Consider the following 23,429-nt stretch of genomic DNA (forward strand, 5'->3'; position numbering starts at 1 on the left):
AGAGAAAAAAATGGAGGAATAGCCAAACCGGTGAAGACCTCACCTCCTTCAGAGCCCCAACCACCATCCACCGACAACATATCAAGAATGCAAGAAAGTTACCACTCTGGGAAAGAGTTCACAAATCCCCCCTCTGATGCCATTAGCATCCCCTGTCGCAAGAACCTAAGACTGACCCACCCCCCCAGAACCCACCCAGACCATCCAAAGCTGGTCCACACTCACCACAGAAGAAACAGAAAGCATCATGAACAGCACTCACTCCGGAGCCCCCACAGACCCTTTCCGGCACCACATCTACGTCAGAGCCAGCACATCCATCGCCCCTGAGCTCTGGAACACGACAAATGACTCCATCAACACTGGAACCTTCCCCGAGGACAGGAAACATTCTGAAGTATGCCCCCTCCAGAAGAAACCCTCGGCCGACCCATCAGAACTAAAGAACTTCCGGCCTATCTCACTGCCACCCTACCAGGCCAAAGTACTCGAGAAAGCCATCAACACACAACTGCAAAATGTAATCGAAGTCAACAACTCTCTGGACAGCTCCCCGTCCGGTTTCCGCAGCAACCCCAGCACGGAGACAGCTCTTCTGCAGCCACCGATGACATCCAATCAGTTCTAGAATGCAGCCACACCACAGCATTCATACTCCTTGACCTCTCAGTAGCCTTCGACACGGTCTCCCACAGCACACTATGCACCAGACTCCACGATGTAGGAATCCACGGAACAGCCCTGAAGTGGATCCACTCATCCCTCTCCAGAAGGACTCAGAGGTTCAGGCTCCCTCCCTATACATCTAAACCCACAGGAGTCAGCTGTGGAGTTCCCCAAGGATCCTCTCTGAGTCAAACTCTTTTCAACATACACATGACCCCACTCGCAGCCATCATCAGAAGCCACGGAATACGCCGTTTACACACAACTCATCATCTCCCTCAATAAAGACCAAGACACGGCCAGGATGAATTTCCACTTTGGAATGGAAGCCGTCACCACCTGGATGAGAGAAAGCTGCCTCAATCTCAACTCTGACAAAACAGAGCTCATCATTTTCGGAAACGCCACCTCAGCATGGGACGACTCCTGGTGACCCACCTTCACTGACTGAGAACGCCCCAACCTAGGCATCATTCTCAACTCCTCCCTCACTATGACCCGACAGGTAAACTTAGTCACCTCCTCCTGCTGGCACACCCTCTGCAAACTCTGGAAGATTTTCAAATGGATGCCAGCAGACTGCCACAGGACAGTCACCCATGCCTTAGTCACAAGCAAGCTGGACTATGGCAACGTTCTCTGCGCTGGCACCATGATGAGCAACATCAAAAAGCTGCCACTCATCAAGGACGCCGCCGCCAGATTTGTCCTTACACTCCCATGCCAAGAACATATCTCTCAGCACCTGAGAACCCTCTATTAGGTCCCGATAGAAAACGAATCACCTTCAAGCTGCGCACCCATACATGCAAAGCCATACATCTGACCGGCCTACCTGAGCCACTGCGTCTCCTTCCACACCCCTGCCAGATCCCTTCGCTCTGCTCAACTGCCTCTGGTCACTATCCCTCGCATTTGGAAAGCCACCACCAGAGGACGATCCTTCACCTACATCGCAGCAAAGAGCTGGAGCAACCTTCCCCTATACCTCAGACAAAGCCCATCGCTCACCGTCTTCAGGAAGAACCTAAATTCTTGGCTTTTCAGATGAGGCTCTGCCCTTCCCCACCCCCCAGCCCACCCACAAAGCACCTTAAAACCCTCACGAGTGAGTGGCCATACTCTACAAAAATGAATTGATTGATTGATAAATCTAACCCTTTGATGATCCAACATTTTCCATACTTTTCCTTAGATTGAAGAGAGAATGGGGGTGTAGCCATCTGTGATGTTGTGAAGACATGTGACTAGCAGCTCTGACCCCTGACTCTACCTCTGTACAAGAATCTGGGCTTAAATTAACCATCCAACTGCAAAACAGACAACTCTGAGAGCAGAAAAATGGAACTACAGACATTGTCAAAAGCCCAAATTAGAGCCACAGGAAAGGGGAAAGCTAACCCTTGCAGTTGGCCACTGATCGAGCAATTTATAATGATACCATTGTGGGGCCTGCAGCTGGACCTGCCGCCTGAACAGGGAGCAGCAAGCAGACTGGCAACCAGATGGATGGGACTCCTGTCACCAGCAGAACTGCAGAGACAAAGGTTTAAGGATGTCAAGGGCAACAACGGTGATGTCTGGGGTAGTGTGATGCCCATAAGAGCAGTGACCAGCTTCTGAGGGTCTTTGCTTTGTCTGCACCCTGAGAGAGCTGCAGTGTTTCCAACTGGGAAATGTAATCCATTTAAGGATCCTGGATGGAACCATTGGGCCCCAAACTATTTGGTTCTGACTGCATACTATGGTTCTCCCGGCTATGAAACTGGACCAACAGTAGCTACAGAATGGCAGTGTTGGTGAGCGAGTAGCAGTTGGGGGTTGGTGCGATGACAAAGGAGTGAGGGAGCATAGTGCTCTAACCCATGATAAAATGCCCAAAGGCTTGCAGACCAAGCAATTCTAGTGAGCAGCAGAACGAGCAGTACCATGGATCCTCCTGTAAGTACAAGGGAGGAAGGAGATGTGCTACAGATCAAAATCAAACAATAATGAAATACAAACCCCACTTACCATCCATGCAAATTAACATAAACAAATATACTAGAGTGATCTCACCCCTTGCAGCAGATGAACAGGAATCAGGTTCCCAGTTCTATCATCTGATACTTCAGGATGTCATGAAAGTGATTCAGGACACTCTGACATCGCTCTAGTTGATGGTTGACAGGTGGCTGTAGACATGGATTTGGTGTATGCAGACCTCTGAAAAGTGACAGGGCCACACAAGTTGAGAAACAAATGGGGAGACACACCAGCAGGTATCTGCCTAACACAAGAAAGTAGAGAAGGGTGACAGTGTGCAGAGGATTCTGATGGGTGCTTCCACACTAACAACATTCAACTAGTGGGCCTCACTGAAAATGCAGGGATAGTTTTTTGGAGGAATGGATAACAACAGGGCTTAAACCACAAAGGGCTTGATTACGAGTTTGGCGGTCACGTACTCTCCAAGAGCAGAATAGTCACATATTCTCCCTGTACAGGCTCCAATACCCCCTGTCCAGGCACACCCCAACCAACACTGGACAGGCTCAGGCACCCACTGTCCAGTGACGCCCCCACACTGGACAGGCTCAGACACCCCCTGTCCAGGCAGACCCCCACACTGGACAGGTTCAGACATCCCCTGTCCAGGCAGGCTCCCACACTGAACAAGCACCACACCCACCTGCAACTAAGTACTCCAGGAAATGCACAACATTATAAAGGTCGTTGCCTCCAAAAATGAGAAGACACTGCTGAGATCCCCCATGAGCACTGTGACATATGTGTGCACAGTACTATGTAAATAAATGAAATTGTGCACATTTAAATTTGTTTGGACATTAGTTGATGATGTTCAAATGCTTAGTGTGGCTGTAGGCCATGTATGTGTCAACAATGTGGGTAAAACATGTTCATCCTTAGGATAGCTAACCAACTCCAGATGTGAAATTACATATCATGGTGTTGCGTAGGCTCTCATTATCCTAATGAGACTACTGGATTTTGAGGAACAAGATCATCCACGATGTGGGGGACTGAGTCTAGCCCACGGTAGATGACGCTTGTCACTCCATATCCGGGTTTTGCTCCGGCTAACTAGCAGTGCCTCATCTCTCTCAAATGGTAGAGACAATCGGGAAGCCGAGCGCATGACATCTTAGTACTTCTCAGGGAAGTCGTGGTCACTCAGGTCACAACTGGTTCTCTCATACACAGTGCGGTCTCATATATAAATGACAAAGGCAGTATAAGTTTTAAAGACTGGTTTAATAAAACGACTGCATTTTAGATAGCAAAGCGTGGGCTGAAATAAACAGAACTGCACAACACAGTAATATTAAAATAGTGACAATGAGAGTGAAGCACAAGAATAAAGCTATAATAGTGCTGCTAGGTTATTCTCTCTTTAGGTTATATTTTCGAGCACAGCATCTTAAGCTCTAAGCCTGCCTTTCAGGTTCCCCCGGGAGGACATCGGCCCTCATACCTGAGCAAAGGCCTGTAATCTGCATCAGCATCTGCAACGGGGCATTCAGCTTACAGTTGTGGGTCCCTGGCTGGAATCTCCCTCTTGACGTGTACTAGGACTAGAAAGTGTTTTTATAACTAACACACAGATGTTCTAAGAAAATGTCCCTACGTAAGGATGTGTATTTTCTACGAATGCTGGAGACTAAACTTCTACCACGTTTATCGGCAATATACCAGACTGTAGCCTTGACTGAAGCACAGGGCGATCAAGAATGCATTATTTGAGAACACAGTGCTGAACTAAGCTAAACAGTGTGATAGAAGAAAATAAAACAAGACCGTAAAAACTGGTTATTGTAAAATAACAGTGCGAAGCAGAATAAAATATATCTAGGGCAAAGTGCACAGTAGCCTAGTATGTTAAACTAACGTGCATGAAGCTATATTTAAAATGGCTACACTACACCCTCCCCTTGTCGGTAGAAAGTGGTTTAAGCCAAAGCCAAAATGCCCTAAGCTAAAAAATATTTAAAACCCTACTTAATTTTGACAAGTTAAGAGTTCACAAAAAGCATACTACTTGACAATTTATTAGTGAGCATGCGGCTTAATTCCAAATTGTACCAAAAAAAAAGGTCTAATAAAAACAGTTCCGAATTAATTATTTGAGATGGAACGGAGGAGATCATCTACTTCGGCAGATGACATAACAGGTAATTCCACGCCAAAAACGACCAAGGAGCACGTGTGTTCCATAGTCCCAATATCAACCAAGGCGGCATCCCGTGCAGTGCCCATAAACGAGTTGATGTCAACTTCCTCCAGGAAGGGTAGCTCGGAATCAGCTTCTCTTAGCAAACGCAGCCACAGTGCGCATGTCTGGTAATGAACCCTCAACGAGAACATCAACAGATCAGCAACAATCACTGAGGGGCGTTGTTGTGAAAGACAAACTTCTAGTGCATGTTCAAAAGAGCACCAATGGCACCGAAACACAGGCTGCACACAATCCAAAACAGGTCTGAATGACAGAGACCAGTCACACCCCAAATGTTCCAGGAGTGTTACTCCAAACTGCTGTATCATGCGTCCACGACACAGCTGCGCTGATGGGAGCGCCTTCATTTGTCCTTGTTGCGGCGGGACAGCCATTGCGGAAAAACAATGGCAACAGCAAAATACCAGCTAATAAAGCCAAAGTTACTGGAAATTCCCCAAAAATGCTTCCGAAAATTGAGTGAATAGCCGAAGGTATTAAACCAAATATAGAGGAAAAGGTGTGAACAAAACCAATACCAACAGCTTTGAAGAAATGTTCTGATCCAGCCGTGCTGGACCCATTAAATATACGTCCCACGAGTTCACCAAAGTGTCTCGGAAAGTTCGTATTTAACAGGGACTGTATTTCCACTGACGACCTTGTCACTTGACGTGCGTAGGTCTCGCGAGCAGATGTAAGGGCCACATGCTTCTGAAACAACAAAGCCTTCAGTCTACTTAACTTGCCAAATTTCACCTTGGAAGTAGCAATGTGAGGCCAAATATCAGCTACCTCCCTAAATTTAGTGGGAGGAAACAACGCGTTCCTGCAGCATGTAACGACCTTAGAGACTGAAACAACGTAAACTATTCCAGCCCGCATGCCACAACAGTCTTCACTATTGAGGAGGACGTAGCTGCCATTTGAAAGCACCTGTAACGTGCGTTTAATCAAGGGGACTGGAACTCCCTTCAGACAGCCAGCCAAGTTCGCAACCGAGGCATTACACGCCCCATGCAAGGACAGCTTCTTACAAATCATTGAATGGCTGACTGAAGTTTTGCATTCACTACCGCTAAGAAAGACCTCTTTCATGCCATTGAGGCATTTGTACTAGAAGGGAACCTCCCACACCTCATGGATACAACTATCTCCCAACTTCTCATATCTGCCTACCGGAACATGTTTCAAACAAGAAGTGAACTGTAACGTAGAAATAGGCAGATTAATAACCCCGTGTATCAACCACTCTGCAGAGGGGATCTCGGCCACGGTAAAAGGCAATCTTTCTAACTTTTCAATGTTGAGCATGACATAAGTCGCCTCCTTCTTAGCCATTAGTTGTTGTTGTCGCGTTAAATTAAAGGAAAACAATATTTCCCTGGCACAGATGTGCTGCCACGGAACGCGACCCGCCTTCAATGTCTGAAGTGTCCAACCCAACTGCATTATGGACCTGGTCTGACTCTGTCCATGATATAAAGAAGACATATCAGATCGTGTAATGTCTATAGAAGAAGAAACAATGTTGTTAATTGTATATATCTGGTCGGACAAGGTGTTAATCCCATTATCCACAACAGCTAATGCCTTTTTCAAATTTTCCTGATCTATCTGCCTTAACCCGGCTGCATCCTCTTGTTGGGAAAGTTTCCATATTTCATTGTATACCTCATACAAGAAACGCTTCCTACGTGGTATCTTTGGGCCTAATAAGAAATCCTGTAAGTCAGTGTTGTTAGACAGGAGATTGAGGTGTGTCTTAACCGCATCTAGTGAGGATGTTTTTAGCCACTGTTGGCACAATTTTCCTATACTATGGGGGTCATTTCAACCCTGGCGGTACAAGACCGCCAGGGTTGAAATGACAGAAGCCCTGCCAACAGGCTGGCGGTGCTTCCAGGGTCATTACGTCGCACCGCCGGGGCCGGCGGTTTTCCGCCACAATGGCCCCGGCGGTAGTAATCCGCCAGGGCAGCGCTGCTAGCAGCGCTGCCCAGGGGATTACGAGTCCCCCTACCGCCAGCCATTTCCTGGCGGTTTGAACCACCAGGAAAAGGCTGGCGGTACGGGGAGTTGCGGGGCCTCTGGGTAACACGCACGGCCGCAACACCACCGGCTCCATTTGGAGCCAGCTCCCATGTTGCGGCCCACATCCCCGCTGTGCCGGCGGGCGGAAACCGGGGATGTCATTGTGGGAACCGCAGGAGTGCGGCTGCATTGGCGGCCGCACGGCTTGTTCAACTTGGCGGACGGCGCTTGCCGCCCGCCTATGTTGTAATGAGGCCCTATATGTTGTAAGTATGTCAGCATGTTCTGGTGATATATAGTGAGGGTCTGACCCAATGTTCCCTGTAAGATGCGCGTGCACCTTTACTTCCCCCTAGCGCCCATGGCCCTTCGGCAAGCGCGCACGTTAATAAATAAGCCTAAGGCAGATTATGCTCATATTTGAATCTTGATTGAAGTGAATGAAAACAGCGTTTAAAGGCCGCGGGGAGTGTTTTAAACATCATTTGGCGCACTTTAGCATACAAGCGAGCAAGTGATATTTATGTTGAAAATTATTGGTTAATGAGCTAGGAAATGCTTCAGAACAGTAGGAAATATGCTGTTATCAACTTTTCCATCATTGTCATACTTCATAGTTGTTTATATGCATTATCACTTTCTCAGATCAAATAAGCCTTTTAGAGCGATAGTCGTGCTCTCCTATTGCAGAAAATGCTCATATTTGAATCTGGATTGAAGTCAATGAAAACAGCGTTTAAAGGCCGCGGGGAGTGTTTTAAACATCATTTGGCGCACTTTAGCATACAAGCGAGCAAGTGATATTTATGTTGAAAATTAATGGTTAATGAGCTAGGAAATGCTTTAGAACAGTAGGAAATGTGCTGTTATCAACTTTTCCATCATTGTCATACTTCATAGTTGTTTATATGCATTATCACTTTCTGAGCTCAAATAAGCCTTTTAGAGCGATAGTCGTGCTCTCCTATTGCAGATAATGCTCATATTTGAATCTGGATTGAAGTGAATGAAAACAGCGTTTAAATGCCGCGGGGAGTGTTTTAAACATCATTTGGCGTACTTTAGCATACAAGCGAGCAAGTAATAATATTGTTGAAAATTAATGGTTAATGAGCTAGGAAATGCTTCAGAACAGTAGGAAATGTGCTGTTATCAACTTTTCCATCATTGTCATACTTCATAGTTGTTTATATGCATTATCACTTTCTCAGCTCAAATAAGCCTTTTAGTGCGATAGTCGAGCTCTCCTATTGCAGAAAATGCTCATATTTGAATCTGGATTGAAGTCAATGAAAACAGCGTTTAAAGGCCGCAGGCAATGTTCCTCTGTTTTCTCTAACTGGGGTGTAGGTGGCACTTAACAGGTCATGTCCTTGGGGTGTGCAACCAGGTCACAAAACTGCCTTGATGCCCTACTGCATGGAGCAATGATATCCCTTTTTTGCTTTAGTGGTATGGAGAGGCTAATGCCAAAGATCTTGGCTAGTTATGCGCTGCGCGTGAATGGTCAATTTTTTGGCGCATGTATCCTTGGCTGCAGCGCACAGAGACCGCACACTGCCGCACACAGTGGAAAAAAATGGGAGGGAACATTGGTCTGACCTACTCGTGCGGAAACCCCCTGAAGAGGTGGCCAAACATTGATGTCACCCGTTTGTATTTATCGGCCACAATAACCACCTGCCCGGACGTGTCAGTGAAGCATTAAACGTACCATTCAGGACCCACTGATTGAGCTCATTTATAGTTGTATTCGTGTGCTTTTGCCAGTTATTAAATTTTGCAGGGGCAGGTATACTGGGCATGTTTAATTCTCTAATTGTTGCTAAGCCTAAACAACTTGTTTGTTGTACCGTTCCATTTAAAAAGATTATTTGAACAGGGATGAGACATGCTCTAAACAATGTTTCTCTATCCTTGGTCTGCCATTTTTGTGTTCCCCAAACACTTTTCAAATCAACATATTTTGACCAATATTCATAACCTTCAATTGATAACCGGGAAACAAAGGAGTTTGAATATATACATTACGTGTTGGTCAATAACACATGTATATCCTTAGTAGGAGTTACCTTAAAATAATACGACTCAGCATTTTTTTGATGATGCCCAGAAAAATACGCAAACTTTTCAGTATACGTTTTGGAACTCCCTTGCAGGGGAGTTGGGCAATGTTCCCATTGTGTGTAATTAAATATCGTTTTTGGACTGCTCGCTCTATGTATGAAGTGGTGCCCATAATAATTATAGCAAAACATGTCACCATAATTTTCTTTAAACTGGTAAACATCTTGGTTTTCATAGACAGTATAATATTGCAATTATGTCATCATAGAATCAACTGTTTTCACATCCCAATCATCAGATACAATGCCTGGTATAACTATATCGTTCATGGATAATTTTAACACTTACGGTATTTGAATAATTTCAGTGGGGCCACATATATCAAACATTACTTTGTCCCACACAATCCCATCAGGAATTGGCACTGCAGAAATGTTCACAAAAGACAAGTCTCTTCGAATCTTATGTGATGAAAAATGTGGTTTCAAAACCTCCTCCACCCGTTCAACCGCTGATCTCTCAGGAAGAAAATGACCATGTATTAACAAGAAAAAGATAATGACAAAACCAATCCAAAGCAGAAAGGCTAGGACAGGTTGACCCGCTCCCCCACAGATGCTACTATCCATTTCTGGGATGCGGCCTCAGGGTAACAACACAGAGTGGGGTTTGGGTAGCACAAGAGGGATGTGGGGCGTCATAGACAACAGAGGTCTCAGTGGGACTAGGGAAGGGACATGGAGGGGGATTAGTGCTATGGCTGGTAGCTGGGGGCCCGTTGAACTGCGGCCTCATGTTCTGGGCAGGAGACAGAGCCAGGCCCTGGTGATCAACTCTGGCTGGTCCAGGTCTACTATGTCTGGAGGAGAAGTGACATCATCCCCGCTTGCCAGAGATGTCCAGATCAAGGTCCCCCCCCATTTAGTCTCCACAGTCTCCACCCCGGCATTGCCCTCAGAGTCCATCTGGGTGGGCAGACTTCCCCTGCCTGTATATGGTACAGGTCCCTCCTCCTCCTCTTCTTCCTCAGTAGACCATAGAGGTCATGGCTGCCGTCATCCCCATGTAGATCTCCTCACTCCCCAGTCCTCTCCTTGGTCTTCTTGGCCAGCTGGGTCCAATGAAATGGAAATGAGAACATTTGGTAGTTGGTGTCCAAATCATGGCAGGTTACATGAGTATCTGAAGCAATTGCTGACTTTGTCCACCTTTGATCTCACTGACCAGTTCCAGGAGACTTTCACTGATATGTCCAGACATAACTCACACATTGACATCTGTGACAATTGTGGGTGGCATATCCTACCGTAGCGACAAAGCCTAACCTTAAGCAAAATCTAAAAATCCTGTCCAGATTCTCAAAAGCCATAAAAGCTGTATGTGTGAATTATTGGACAGAATTTCAAGTTACCCAAAGATATTGTGACAAGGGTTTCCTGTCCTCACTACATAGTCTTCTTCATAAGTCAGTCTACAAGTGGAGATGGAATATGATCTAGATAGAGCTGTCCACCCCAAGGCCCTGGGCCGGATTCACAAAAGCAAAGTTTGACCAAAAGTTTAAACTTAGACCAAAAGTCTCAACTTACTACGAGTAATGTTAGACTTTAGGTCTAAACTTTGACTTGTGGTCTAAAAATAGACTTTTGTTCTAAGTTTACCTATGTGAATAGGGCCCCATGCGTAAATGATCACCCTGCCAAGTGCAAACATGGTAGGCTCAAAATATTGCATATCATCTGCTGTGTAGCATGGTCTGATTCCACATAAATGCTTGAATGTGCATACAAGTGAAAACCAGCCCTGGGCTCTGACCTTTGCTAAGCTGTGGGTACATGCATTGGATGATGCATGAAACTATCTGCAATCTACATTGGAATGTGACACATTTGGCAGTTCAGGAATGCCTGTTGATGCTGCACACCAGTTGGCATGTGTGCTAAGTTGGCTCAGGTAGCTAGCTGTAACAGGAAGCAGACAATCCACTGTTGTGAGGACATGTGAATTCGCTCAACCTCGGAAATTCAGGAACCATTTTGTGTGAGACATGTATTTCAACTTCAGCCATTACTCCAAGACACAAGAAATTATATTTTACACTGAAGATACACACAACGAAGGCATGCATGTCACAACATAAGAAATATGATCACTCAACCTCTGTGATCACTCAACATTGTTTGGACCATCCTTTTGGCATTGGATCAGCAGTAAAAAGGCCCTTACTTCAATAGTCATGGTGGAGGCATTGTATTTCTTCACATAAAGGCATGAGTGATGGCTACTTCCCCTGTAGTGTCCAGCACACTACAAGTCCCAGAATGCACTTTGGTCAGTCCTTCCAATGTGATCCCATGGGTAATTGGCTGTATTACTGCTGCTGCAATTGCTGTGATTTTGTGCAAAGAGACATGAGAGGCACAGAAAAAGCATGAATGCCACAGCATCTGACACAAGAAATGCGACCACTTGACCTCACACTGGACAATGTCTGGGCCATCCTTTTGACATTGCACCCATTAGTGATGAGGCCCTTGCTTCACCAGTCATGGTAGAGACATTGCATGTCTTCACATCAATGCATGATGGATGGCTAATCCCAGAATGCAATTTGGTCAGTGCTTCCAATGTGAACCCATGGGGCATTGGCCTTATGATTGCTGCAGCAAATGCCCAGATTCTATATGGTGACGTCATACATGTTTGTTCTGCTCTGTTACCACTCACACCATGCTACCAGACACAGCATGCAGGCAATGCATTCACCAGATCTCTGGTTCTACAAATCCTTCAGCTGAGCATGGAGGGTTGGCCAGGCTGTACTCAAGACCTTCCTGTACAGTGGAATGAGGTGGGGCCAGTGCACATGGGGCTGGGAGGACATGTCCCAACAGTTCTTGGGCCCTCAGACGGGCCCTACTTTTCAGGTCCTCCAAGCACTTGCGACACATCCTGACCCACCTGTGGTTTATGCCCACTGCACTGCAGCGCTGTATAATCTGCTCCCAGATCCTAAGGCACGCTGCATTGCTCAACTGGTTTTTGGGACACCCATAATCTAAGGGTAGTTGTCCAGAACCTCCCCAGCTAAGATGTTGAATTCCCTTTCACTGAAGGGTGGTACCCTCTCCTCCATTCCTTCAGCCATGTTGGGGCAGTAAGGGTGGAATAAACAGCAGGATAGCAGAGGATCCAGTCTGTAGCAGAGGGTGACTCAGAATGACAAGAAAATGGCTGCCTACAACTTCCTGTCAGGGATTTCCTGTCTTGCAATTTCTCTGTATCACTTCCTGTTGATTATCATTGGGTTATGGCCTGTTGCCAGATTTTATACCCGAGTGTGGATCATCTGGCTTGTGTGCAATGGTACAGCCCAAGTGCAGATGTAAAGTTACTAATCACAACTTACCTTTGTGAATACTAAAAAGTTGTAAACTTACACTTTTGGTCTAAACTTAGACCAAAAGTGTAAGTTTACCTTTGTGTAGCGGGCCCTGCGGCCTTTCCTCCCCTCCGGAGCCGCGGCCTCGCGTGAGTAGCGGGCCGCGGCGTGCGCGGGGGGAGCTGCCGGCAGGAGATGGCGAAATCGCCCGAGCCCCTGATTTTGGAGGCGGGACCCAGCGACGCTGTGGGGGCACCGTTGGACCTGCTGGTGCCCCCCCTGAAGGGGCGCCTCGCCCAAACTGGTAAAACAGGTGTGGCCCTGTTTCCAATGGGGCTGCCCCGTGAGCACAGGCACATGCCCCACATGGACACCCTGAGTGGCGGCAGTAAGCGGCAGACGGCCCTCCCTGGCAGCAACCAGCATGAGGATAGCCGGAAGGGTGAGTGACACCCCCTATTTCCCCCTCTGAGGAGGCGCAGGCAACTTCGTACCGCCATTTGGGGGCCATTGTGATATCCTGGTACAACACCGGCCATTGTGCGCACGTATTGCGCAGGCGAGCGAGCACACCCACGAGCACACTGGCGCTACCGGCGGAAAAGTGGGTACACTGAGCGGGGATTGACTTCGCCCTGCCGGCGCCGCGCGTCTGACACCAACTGGCACGGTGGGCCCTACCAGCGGGGGCGGGCGAGGGGGTTGACACTGCCTGGGGCGGCGAATACTTGCGACTGGCCACGCCGGAGCCCCCCCCCCGAAGCAGAACACGACCGGCCATGCGCCCAGGGCCCACCCAGCGACGACCACGAACAGCACCAAGGCTGCGGAGCCTAAAACGCGGGGTAACTCTCAGCGGCGACTCCCACGACAGCGCCCAGGTCGGCACCCGGCCCCCTCCCCGGGACAAACCTCCTGGTCGGACCGATGCCCCCCAAAGGCCGTAATAAGTGCAGAACCATGGACCCCCCAACACCCCCTGGGGACAGCGCAGCAGAACTGTTGAGCCAGCCACACTCCAAAGTTCAAGACACTCTAGACAAAATATTGGGGGCCATAGAGGACACAAAGTCAACACTGCAACGAGACATCAACCAAGTCGCGATTGAGGTGGGTCTCCTGAGAGCCGAACATCACAAGCTGGCCGACAGAGTCAAAGACACGGAGGCTACGCTGGCCGACATCACCCCAAGGCAGAAAGACATGGCGGCGGAAGTAACCTCACTGGCTGACAGAGTAGCAAGACTTGAACAACGCGCCAAAGACGCAGAGGGGAGGAATAGAAGGAACAACGTACGAGTGGTGGGCCTTCCAGAGGGGTCCGAAGGGGAGAACTTGGTAGAATTCCTGGAGAAATGGTTGAGCACGAAGGTTGCGGCGGGATGCCTGACTCCCTACTACACATTAGAACGCGCTCACCGCGTGCCATCAAGACCGCTGGCTCCTGGCAGACCCCCCGTGCCGTAATTGCTAAACTACTGCATTACAAGGACAGGGATATTCTCCTACAGAAAGCCAGAGAAACGGGCCCATTCAAGGTAGCAAACGGAGAATTAACACTATTCCCAGACTTCACACTGGAGGTCCAGAACAGGCAAGCCTCATTCTTAGCAGTCAAAAGAGCATTACGAACTGAAGGGATCCAATACTCGCTCTTAAACCCAGCAAGGCTGAGAGTGATCGTGGATGGAAAGACCACTTTTTCCAATCCACGGAGGAGGCATGGGACTGGCTCGAGAGGCGGGGGCCCAAACACTACGACCAGCGCTGACTGATGTTGGAGCTAGCGGGACCCCCTGAGCAACTAGGAAGAAGAGGCCCGGGGATCGTCCGCGCCTGGCCCCGACGAAAAAGCAGAGGGAAACAGGCAGAAGAGCGGCCCTGGAGGCGGCGGCCCGGGTCGGTTGCGAGGTGTCCTCCCGTGAGGGCTCGGAGGTGGACTCCGATGACTCAATAGTGTCATCCGCCGGGGGCTTGGGGAGCCCGTCCCGGGCACCAAAGGTGACTCCGCAAACAGCTGACGAGCTTGGCTGACCTGGCTGCGCGACTGGGCCTGAAGTCATAATGAACCGAACGAATGATTGGCCCCTCCGGACCTGGCCGCTTCCCCCCTGACTATACCTCTTGCTTGTCTGGCTTGGCTGGCGAGTACTGTAACTATGGGGGTCATTCTGACCTCGGCGGTAAAAGGCGCTTACCGCCGGTCAGAAGACCGCCATAACACCGCCGCGGACGCGGTAAACCGCCACGGTCATTCTGACCCGCAACTGGCAAACCGCCCAAAAAAACGACATCAACAAAAGTCTGCCACACCAACGGCCAGCGCAAAACTGGCGATGACCAAACCTCCACCGTCACACCAACAGAAATACGCCCATGCCATTCCGACCCACAAATCCCCGCAGCGGTCTTTCAACCGCGGTATTCCATTGGCGGTACACACCAGCGCGGTCAAAATACACACACCTTTACAAAACACTACCACATTGGACAAATCAAAATACACACACCTGAGACACATACACACACCACTCCCACACACCCAATTAAATATAAAACACACACCCACATCACCCACAAACCCTTACGACCACAATTGCGACTGAAGGACAGAGAGAGACAGCACAGCATAGAGTAGACCATCACACAGAGGCAAATCACAACATCACCCACACACTTTCCACGCACAAAACACCATACACCACCACACTCACCACACTCTACAACACATACACCACCCCTCACCTCATCCACACCACCCCATTGCACCCCAAAGACACCCCAGGTTCTCTGACGGAGAACTCAGGGTCATGGTGAAGGAAATAGTTTGTGTAGAGGCCCAGCTCTTCGGGGCACAGGTGCAGCACACCACCATTGCTAGGAAGATGGAGCTATGGAGCAGAATAGTGGACAGGGTCAACGCTGTGGGACAGCATCCACGCAATCGGCGGAGGAATGGACTCTGGTAAGGCAAATCTTCACTACTTCATTCCCCCACCCCACCTGCATGCCAAATCATACCCCCACCCTCACCCCCACCCCCATCACACCAACTCCTTGCAAATGCCTCACCATCACATCCCACCCATCCCAATACCTAGCCCTGCATGCGTCCCCAAAGCATGGACACCCATCCCCAAAGCATGCCCACTGCACACACGCATCACCCCCACAAGCCACCGTCACAAAAGCCCCCACAAGGAAATGCCAGCACTGGGGTACACGGCCACCCACCCATTACACGAAATGCCACACACCGAAGCTATAACCATACTTTTAAACCCCTGCAGGACCCGAACGCCACCACACCGCCACAGAGGGTCCAGAGATGTCCATCCCACCCCCAGAAGAGGCCCCCAGTGACAACAGCAGCTCTGTCTCCCTGGACCCAGATGACCAGCCCGGCCCATCGGGGACCTCGGGACAGTCGGCTCCCCACAGACAGCCACAGGCTACACCTGACCTAACCCCCTCTGGGAACACCAGCCCAGCTCCCACCCAGCGGGCCCATGCCTCTGTCTCCAGGACACGTCAATCAGCGGTGTGTCCACCACTACAGGGCACCCAGGTTGACCCACCACCCCAACAACAACAGGGACCTGGGGGCAGTGGTAGTGGACACACCGTCCAGGGGACAGAGGCCCAGGGAAACAGGGCAACTGGGAGGGCTGCTGTGCGACAGGGGGGGGACAGGCCCAGGGAACCGACTCTCCAAGAGGCCCTCTCCTCCATCATGGGAGCATACCACCACTCCCAGGAGACGATGGCTGGCCAGGTTCCAGGAGATCCAGGTACTGCAGGAGGAACAGTTCATGGGGTTCAGAGAGGAACTGAGGAACATTAGTTCCGCAATGGGGACCATCGTCGTGGCCATTAACCAGATAGTCACCACATTGCGGGACCACGTGGCACCACAAAGGGCCCCTGTCACTAGCCTGGACCAGGAACAGCCTACCACCTCCGCCGGCGCTAGTGGACAGGAGGCCCCCACACAACGACAGGCCACCAGAACCCCACCTCCTGCAGAAGAAGAACCACCCCGCAAGCGGAACCTGAGATCTCACAAGAAGACAGAGTAGGATGCCAAGACCCCCGCCAGAAAACGATACCCACTGATGTCATCCCACTGTCCCACATTGTCACCCTGTCCAACCTTGAACTGCCCCTGCTCCATCCTTCCACAGGCATATGGACAATGCACCTGTGAGACTGAGAACTGGACTCTGCCATGGACATTACTCCACCATCACCCATCACCGTTTTACAATCATGTTCCCAAATGTAGCACTTTAATTAAATCACTTATTGCACTTAAAAAATCTGGAGTCTGCTTGTATTTTGAACAAATGTATTAGACATAACGGTGCAAAAATGCTCAGTTACATTGTGATGACAACATACCACTGTCACACAGCTGTAGTCCATGGCCAAACAAAGCAGAGGTCACGAAGTGGGGCCCACAGCTCTGAAAACGGAAGGGAAAGTCACAACTCAGTTAACAGGAACTGGGGGGGAACTCAGACAGTAGAGAGGCAGGAGACTTTAAGTAAATGTAAAATGGCGTGGTTGATTCGTACCTGTGTGCTACTGAAAATACTGTTGTATCACTGTGTCCCTGTTGTCTGTGTCGTCCCCGTCGTCTTCCTCCTCTTCACTCTCCACAGGCTCCATAGCTGCTACAACACCACCATCTGGACCATCCTCCTGCAGGAAAGGCACCTGGCGTTGCAAAGCCAGGTTGTGAAGCATACAGCAGGCCACGATGATATGGCACACCTTCTTTGGTGAGTACATTAGGGATCCACCTGTCATATGCAGGCACCTAAACCTGGCCTTCAGGAGGCCGAAGGTTCTTTCTATAATCCTCCTAGTTCGCCCATGGGCCTCATTGTAGCGTTCCTCTGCCCTTGTCCTGGGATTCCTCACTTGGGTAAGTAGCCACGACAGGTTGGGGTAACCAGAGTCACCTAATAGCCACACACGGTGTCTCTGTAGCTGTTCCATCACATAAGGGATGCTGCTATTTCGCATGAAGTACGCATCATGCACTGCCCCAGGGAACTTGGCATTTACATGGGAGATGTACTGGTCAGCCAAACAGATCACCTGGACATTCATAGAATGATAACTTTTTCTGTTCCTGTACACTTGCTCACTTCCACTGGGTGGAACCAAAGCCACATGAGTCCCATCAATGGCACCAATGATGTTGGGGATGTGTCCAAGGGCATAGAAATCACCCTTCACTGTAGCCAAATCGCCCACCTCAGGGAAAACAATGTAGCTCCGCATGTATTTCATCAGGGCAGACAACACTCTGGACAAAACCTTAGAAAACATAGGCAGAGACATCCCAGATGATATGGCCACTGTTGTTTGGAATGATCCACTTGCCAAAAAATGGAGTACTGACAGAACCTGCACCAGAGGGGGAATCCCTGTGGGTTGGCGAATGGGGGACATCAGGTCTGGCTCCAGCTGGGCACACAGTTCCTGTATAGTGGCTCGTTCAAGTCTGTATGTCAGTATGACATGTCTTTCTTCCATTGTCGACAGGTCCACCAGCGGTCTGTACACGGGAGGATTCCTCCATCTCCTCGCAAGTCCCAGCGGACGGTGCCTAGGAAGGACAACATGGAGCACAGAGTCAAGCAACCCACAGGTACGTAACCACAGCTTGCACAGTACACGATTCGCTATGCATTGAATGGCTTGTATGAGTGGCAATGCAAGGCCTAGGCCTGTGTGACGCTGTAGAAATTAAGCCATGTGGGCCCTTGAAATGGCGGCTGCCTGACCTGTGAAGTGTGACAATGGGATGTGAGGTCAATGCGCTGGCGTGGCACACCGTGGCGGTAGGCGGTCGAAGACCGCGGCGCAAAGCAGCATTGGTTAACATTGAACCCTATGGGTCTCATGAGCCAATGAAGATGTGCGTCTGCGGTCGCGGTACGCACCGCCGCGGTACGCACCGCCGCGGGCGTGACCGCCATTTTCTATCTGCTTAATCACTCGAGACCTGATCATCCACAGGAGAGGACCTATACTGCAAGTGCTGCTGTGACCTCGGTCTGGAAGAGACAATGGCTGCTGCGACTGGGGAAAGGGCCCCTGCCTTCACATCTGAGGAATTGGAGAAACTTGTTGATGGGGTCCTACCCCAGTATGCGCTACTCTACGGTCCTCCAGACCAATAGGTAAGTACACAGGGACCACGTTGTATGGGCTATGCCTGTGTTGAGTGGGGTGGATGTAAGATGGTGGGGAGGGGAGCGAATGAGGAATGCAACGCACGACAGATGAGAGCATGTGCCACATGGCAAGGTTGGGGAGGGGGGGCCACTCACATCGACCATGCAGAAAAGTGATGATATTTCTTTTCCCACCCTGTACATGTCACATAGGTCAGCGCCCATCAGAAGATCGACATTTGGCGTGCCATTGCCAAGACGTCCGGGCCCTCGGGGTCCACAACAGACGGGGCACCCACTGCCGCAAGAGGTGGGAGGACATCCGCCGCGGGAGCAGAAAGACCGCCGAGGCTCTGCTGGGGATGGCCTCCCAACCTAGGAGGAGTCTCAGCACATTCTGCTATATTAGCGCACAGTGGAGGTGTCTGGGTGGGGGAGGAGGGCTGTGGCTATCTCTAGGCCAGGGCGGTTTCTGTAGGCTAGGCCCCTCTGTTAGGCATGGCCCTGTGCCGCGCCCCCCACCTCTGTAGGGTGCTAAGTACAGCTATCCAAAGCCCGGGCACACCTATGTGTGCAGTTGTCGTCCATATACTTGTAGGCCAAGTCACAAAAATTGAGTAGTGTACCCCGAGTGCGCGGCGTAGTGCAGGGGGCTTCTGTGTCTGTCCTCTCCGCCAACGGTGCCGCCAATGCATGCACTCAACATGTCTTTCTTTCTTCTCCCCCCCTTTTTTTTGGTTTTCCTGTTCATGTGTGCATTAGCATCATCAGGCGGAGGAGAAGTGGCATCGGCGCACGAGGGAGCTGCATCTCACATGGCCCCGGAGGGCCCTGCAACCGACTCCGAGTTCACCAGTGAGACGGAGGGTGAGGGGAGCTCCACAACGGGGACCCGTGGAGACGTCAGCGACACCGACACGTCCTCGGAAGGGAGCTCCCTTGTGGTGGCGGCAACATCCGTGCCCACCGCAACAACAGGTACAGCCGCCACCCAGCGCACCAGCTCCGCCCTCCCAGCAGCCCCTCAGCATTCGCCCCGTGCTCGCTCGGCCAGGAAGCCGGGCATCTCCTTTGCCCCAGGCACCTCAGGCCCTGCCCCAGTTACCCCTGCTGCCCTCAGTGCGGAGATCATTGACCTCCTCCAGACGCATATTGTTGGGCAGTCTACCCTTTTGAATGCCATCCAGGGGGTTGAAAGGGAGGTGCATCGGAGCAATGCATACCTGGAGGGCATTCATTCAGGACAGGCTGCCCATCAGCGATCGTTCAACGCTCTGGCCTCAGCACTGACGGCAGCCATTGTCGCTGTCTCCAGCCTCCCTCCTCCAACTCCCTCCACCCAGTCCCACTCCCCTGTTCCTCTGCCTACCCCAGACACACCTACAGACCAGCCTGCACACACATCAACACCCAAGGGCAGCTCATCCAGACATATGCACCACAGGTCACACAAGCATTCACACAAGCAACATTCACATGCAGACATGCCAACAGCCACTGCCTCCTCTGTGTCCCCCTCCTCCTCGTCTCCCTCCTCCCTCCCTGTGACATCTCCACTCACACCTGCATGCACACCACCATCAGCCAGTACGTCCATCACCAGCACACCCACCAGAACATTCCGCACACGTGCAGTCACCACCCCCACTGCCATTTACACGTCCCCTGTGTCCTCTCCCAGTGTGTCTGTCACCTCCTCTTCCAAACCACACAAACGCAGGCAGCTACCCACCCAAAAGCCATCCACCTCACGACAGCCTCCGTCACAAGCACCTGCACCCAAAGACAGCACACTTGACTCTCCTACAACCACATCCCCTTCCTCCACTCCCATACCCACTGCACCTACCCTTCCCATTGCTCCTAAAAAGTTTTTCCTCTCCAAACTGAACCTCTTTGCATCACCTGACCCACCCCCTCCATCTCGTAAGAGTCCAAACAGCACCTCAGCCACCACAAGCACTGCACCTACTAGGACCATAGTTCAGGGCTATTGGAGTCCACCAGCTCCTAGGGTCGGAAGCCCACCCCCTGGGAAAAGAACCAAAAAAGGGAAGGGCCGGCGCAACAGGCCTGAGACGGCTGCCCCCAAGGACACTACCCTTGCACCGTCACCTGGCACATCCACAAAGGGAGGCAAGGGCCCCAGAGATTCGGCGAAGGAGGGCAAGGGCAGCAGGGCGGACAAGTCCGGCAACAGGTGAGCTGCCCACGAGGGCCCCACCAGCCCCATTTCGGGTGTGACGGAGGACACCCAGGGGCCCAGGACTCCAGCACAGGAGGGCCCCGCTAGCGAAAGGTCGGATGGCGACTGAGCGGTAATTATTGGCCAGATCTGGTTCCCTGGGAACACAAGACAAGCACCGCTGAACAGGGCCCCGCCATGACAAGCACCGCTGAACAGGGCCCGCCGTGACAAGCACCGCTGAACAGGGCCCCGCCAAGACAAGCACCGCTGAACAGGGCCCCGCCAAAACATGCACCGCTGAACAGGGCCCCGCCAAGACAAGCACCGCTGAACAGGGCCCCGCCGTGACAAGCACCGCTCCGCTGGGCCCTTCCTGTCAAGCACCGCTCCGCTGGGCCCCGCCGTCTCTGAACTGCTCCGCTGGGCCCTTTATCTCAAGCACCGCTCCGCTGGGCCCTTCCTGTCAAGCACCGCTCCGCTGGGCCCTTCATCTCAAGCACTGCTCCGCTGGGCCCTTCATCTCAAGCACTGCCCCGCTGGGCCCTTCATCTCAAGCACTGCTCCGCTGGGCCCTTCCTGTCAAGCACCGCTCCGCTGGGCCCTTCCTGTCAAGCACCGCTCCGCTGGGCCCTTCATCTCAAGCACCGCTCCGCTGGGCCCTTCCTGTCAAGCACCGCTCCGCTGGGCCCTTCATCTCAAGCACCGCTCCGCTGGGCCCTTCCTGTCAAGCACCGCTCCGCTGGGCACCGCCGTCTCTGAACTGCTCCGCTGGGCCCTTCATCTCAAGCACCGCTCCGCTGGGCCCTTCCTGTCAAGCACCGCTCCGCTGGGCCCTTCCTGTCAAGCACCGATCCGCTGGGCACCGCCGTCTCTGAACTGCTCCGCTGGGCCCTTCCTGTCAAACACCGCTCCGCTGGGCCCTTCATCTCAAGCACCGCTGGCCCATTGGCAGGGCCGGATCTGTGTCGGGCAGGGCTTCACGAAGCACTCTGGCCAACATGCCTCCTCCATAACCAGTGGAGTCTGTAATCCACCTGATGGACTGTGGCTTTGCACTTCCCAGGATGTGACAGTGGGCATGGTGGCCCCTCGTGGATCTGGTGTCGTGGACTCATGTGGCTGAGGTGCCCCCCCTTCCCTTCCCCCTGAGGTGCCTGTAGTTTTATTATCTGATGCCCCAGCAGTGTTCTCTCCAATGGAATCGGGTCTCGTGTGTGGGCTTTGCCCATATGTTTATGCACATTGGCCCACGAACAATGGAAGGTAGCCAATATGTGCTGGACTTTTGGCCTATGTATATATTGTTCATGTTGTGATATATTTTATTTAGATATTTCATTTTTCACTTAACTTCAAATATGGTATAATATACTTCAATTTTAATGATCAATTTATTTTGTCTTTGTATTATTCCGGGGGGTTTGGGGGGTGTCTCTCTGACTTGTTGCTCTGCATTGGTATGTAGGGATTTGGGGGGGGGGGTTTGGGTGTGTCGCGTATGTGTGTGCCCGTAACCTTTTATCCTCCCCCCTCCCCTGTGTCGTAGGTGCTGTACTCACCGTTGTCGTCTGCGGCGGCGTTCGTGCTCCTGGTAGAGGAGCAGGTAGACAATAGCTGGTAGGATGTTTAATTCGGGTTGCATGCTGTCCAGATTCCTCGTGGAGTGTATAGAGGTGAGCGTTTTCCCGTTCGTAGTCTGTTTCCGCTGTGTTTTTATCGGCGGGGCTCCCGCCCCGGAAAAGGTAGCGGATTGGTGAGTTGTGATAGGGTGGGCGGTACATTGTCTGCCGCCTGTCTGTTGGCGGTGACCGCCGCGCTGTTTGTTTGTCCCGCTGTGGCGGTCGGAGTGTTAAAGTGGCAGGCTGTGTTGGCGGTTCCCGCCAGGGTCAGAATTCCATTTTTTTTACCGCCTGCCTGTTGGCGGGTTGGCCGCCGCTTTAACACCGACCGCCAGGGTCGGAATGACCCCCTATGTGTTTGGTAAAGTTGCACCGTTGCACGTTTTTTTGGGCTACGCATAGTTCCGAGGGTGCCCTGGGGAGGGGGAGTTGGGGTTCACAGTTCCGAGTTAATCCAACAGCATGGGCAATTGAATGTTATCACAATGTAGGAACGAACGCAACCGTGGGTAGATTGAAATGCCGGGCGCACTGGCCCTCCAATTATCAGATCCCAAGAACAGGATGGCAGATTACAATATCATAACCTGGAATGTCAGGGGTATGGGTACCCTGGCCAAAAGACACAGAATATTGTCATTCCTAAAGAGAAGGGGAGTGCAGATAGCAATGCTACAAGAGACCCACCTAGCCCCAGGGGAGGGAGAGAAACTCAGACGAAGATGGAGAGGGCGAGTGTTCGCTACGGAGTACTCAGCCTATGCAAGGGGCGCAATGATATGGATGAGAACAGGTGTCCCTCTGACAATTGAAACCGCAAACATAGACAAGGAGGGCAGGTTTGTGATATTGGAAGGTAAACTACATGGGACCCTATTAGTTTTGAGTTGCATCTACGCCCCTAACCAAGATCAGGTTTCATTCATGACGAGCCTATTGCGACACCTTATCCGCCAGCATACAGGGGAGGTACTAATAGGTGGGGACTTTAACGAAGTACTAGACATAAACATGGATAGATCCACCCAACCGCTGCAGGGAGCTATATCAATTAAAATAGCACAAA

The sequence above is a fragment of the Pleurodeles waltl genome, chromosome 1_1 (assembly GCF_031143425.1).
Source record: "Pleurodeles waltl isolate 20211129_DDA chromosome 1_1, aPleWal1.hap1.20221129, whole genome shotgun sequence".
Taxonomy (NCBI): domain Eukaryota; kingdom Metazoa; phylum Chordata; class Amphibia; order Caudata; family Salamandridae; genus Pleurodeles; species Pleurodeles waltl.